Source organism: Gekko japonicus, unplaced genomic scaffold, assembly GCF_001447785.1.
Source record: "Gekko japonicus isolate JY-2015 unplaced genomic scaffold, Gekko_japonicus_V1.1 scaffold851, whole genome shotgun sequence".
Lineage (NCBI taxonomy): Eukaryota > Metazoa > Chordata > Lepidosauria > Squamata > Gekkonidae > Gekko > Gekko japonicus.
In genome coordinates this window covers 155434-158737 of record NW_015172579.1, presented here as the reverse complement: position 1 = coordinate 158737, position 3304 = coordinate 155434, and positions in this window count along the sequence as shown.

Sequence of the window (3304 nt, the reverse complement as noted above, 5' to 3'; positions counted from 1 at the left end):
AGTCAGTCTGTTCCGCTGCTCAACCACTCTTACAGTTAGGAAGTTTCTCCTGATATTTAGCCGGTATTGACTCCCTTGTAATTTCCACCCATTAGATCTAGTCTTGCAATCCGGAGCAAGAGAGAATAGATCTGCTCCATCTTCTACATGACAGCCCTTCAAATACTTGAAGACTGCAATCATGTCCCCTTCTAAGCCTTCTCTTTCCCAGGCTAAGCATACCCAACTTTCAGCCTTTCCTCATAAGACTTGGATTCCAACCCTCTCACCATCCTGGTTGCCCTCTTCTAGACACGCTCGAGCTTGTCAACATCCTTCCTAAAATGTGTTGCCCAAAACTGGACACAGTACTCCAGGTGAGGCCTGACCATAACAGAATAGAGTGGAACTACATTCTGCAGCCTTCCAATGTTACTACCATTCACCATTAGCTAAAATGCCAATAGGAATTCCTCAAAATCATGGTTTTTTAAAGCTCCTTTCTTTCTTGGTGATCAGTGTTCTTTAAGAAATGGTTTTACTCCGGAGTGCTAAAACCATGCATGGACTCTTGTTAATGGCTCCCCCTGGTGATAAAACTTTGTATGGCAGTGAGAATCAGAAAATTTTGAACATGTTGGTCTCACAGGCTAGAAGATATAGGCTGTACCTACATCATCTCCTAATGTCCTGGGGCTAACCACCAGTATTAACCTTAAAGGATATTACAAACAGTAGCATGCATTGACAAAAGTTACTATTGCATAACTGTAACATATATACTGTGTCTAAGGCCTGATCTACCCAGAATGAGTGACAGTAATACGCAGGTGGGTAGAACAAACTGCACCAAGTTCACATTGCAGGTAGATCCATAAATGCTCTTCCATGTAAAATCTCCCTGCAAGTAGAAAATTAACATATCAGGAATAAATATTCTGTCTTAGTCCTTCCCATTTTGCTATTTTTCTACTTTGAGGGAATGTTTTTACATTGGGGAACAGTAAAAAAAAAAGTGATTCCCCATTTGCAGTATGAAGTGGTTCACTGTGGTCTATTTCCTCAGAGTGCTACCACCTCACTGTAATCCATTAAGTCCTGATTTAAAGGTCCTGCTGGCTGGAGAGAATTTAACACTCCATGCAACCCTGCACACCTGCAGCATCTCATTTAAATCTGGCTCTCAGCTTCTACACATCTATCAGCACACCGGGAGCCCCCCTCTGCAGATTACAGTGTGGCAGTGCCCGAACGGACTGCATCACTTCATACATCAAAAGGAGAATTACCTTTTTAAAAACTTCCTTACATTCTTCTCAAACATATCCCTGCTAGTAAAAAACGAACCCAGAAGTGGGTAGACTGGGATAGAACTTTTTCTGATGTTAAACAAGACAGCATACGTGGGAACATTCTAAAAATGGCACCTGCAGCCTTAAGTGGCACAGTTCATTCTACCACCATCCTTCTGCTTTTTGTGTTGATCCAACTGATGAGAGAATTGAACATGTCAGAGGCAGTAGAAAGGTAAGCATTTGCCTTAGGTAATACATTTTCCAGGTGCATTTACACCAGAAGAAGAGCTGGTTTTTATATCCCCCTTTTCTCTACATGAAGGAGTTTCAGACTGGCTTACAATCGCCTTCCCTTCCTCTCCCCACAACAAGCACCTTCTAAGGTAGGTGGGGATGAGAGAGTTCTAAGAGAGCTGTGACTGGCCCAAGGTTACCCAGCAGGCTTCATGTGGAGGAGGAGGAGTGGGGAATCAAACCCAGTTCTCCAGATTACGGTCTGCTGCTCTTAACCAATACACCACACTGGTGCTTAGCTACCCAAGGACAGCAACCTCATGACTCAATCCCCCGATTTATTTACATGTCAAAAGGATGATGCCAGGGCTGAAGAACACTTGAAAAAGGAGAGGAATCTTTTAATCAAGGGGCCTCTTACTCCAACATAATAATAATAATAATAATCATCATCATCATCATCATCATCTTTCAATCTATTGATCGCTCAATCCTTGCAGAGCTGCCGGCTCTGAGCGATTTACAGTTACTCATGAATTCACATGGGACTAACAATGATAGGGGTAAGGGAGGACAACATATATCTTTTTAATTCACACACATTTTCGTAGTCGACGGGGAGTTTGGTCAGTCATGAAACTAATAGAAGAGATATTATTTTGAAATGTATAGACAAGGGCCACTGCATCATTCTGGAAAGAAGTTGTGAAGGGTGAATGGCTTGAGAGAACCCAGACTACACAGCTAAACCATTCTGAAACTCCCTGTCTGGGCACATCAGTGCATTAATCTGAAGAAACAGTCTGATTCATACTAACAAGCATCAGAAGTAGGGAAACTGAGAGAAAGGACATAATTCTTCTACTGTTAACAGAGTCTTGGCTTCTAGTCATAGCCATACAGCATGGTCAAAGAAGGATTTATGTTTCTGACTAGGTAACAGTCATGAGATTTCACAGGCTGCATGGGGGCATTTAGAGGGAGAAGAGAGAGAGAAGGGTGGATCCCTTTCTCCTTACATTTCATCTGCTCTTGTTCATACATTCTACTCTCTCTCTGATGCCTTTTCATTTCCCCTTTTCCAGTGCTTTCAAACACCAGGGAAGGAAGGAAGAAGGATGTGCTCTACTAACACAAGTCTAAAGGTAAAAGGTAAAGGTTCCCTTGCTCGAAAGCCAGTCTAATCCAACTCTAGGGTTGCGGTGCTCATCCCCGTTTCAAAGCTGAAGAACCAGCGCTGTCCAAAGACATTTCTGTGGTCATGTGGCCGGCATGACTAAACATCAAGGCGCACGGAACGTTGTTACCTTCCCACCAAAGTGGTACCTACTTATCTACTTGCAATTTTTTGCTTTCGAACTGCTAGGTTGGCAGGAGCTGGAACTAGAGACGGGAGCTCACTCTGTCATGAGGCACACTCGGGTCTCGAACTGCTGAGCTACTGACCTTCCACAGCCTGCAGTTCAGCATCTTAACCACTTGAGCCACAGCAGCTCCTATCACAAGTCTAGCACTGACAAAAAGAAAGAGAGTTGTACCATGGAACCACAAGTTAAATTGTTGAGGTTTCATGAATTAATCACAAGAGGGCACAGAAGAAACTAGGGAAAAGCCAATATTTGGGAAACGTTTCTCAAGCCACAATATAAAGGACAGACTTGTAAAGGAAAGCTACTGTAATCTACTGGATTAAGTGCCAGCCTTGAATTTGGGCAGCCTTTTGTCCCTGAAGCTACTTTGTCTCTCATATAAAACTACCTTAAGCCAGGCTGTTGTGAAGACAGGAATGGGTTCTA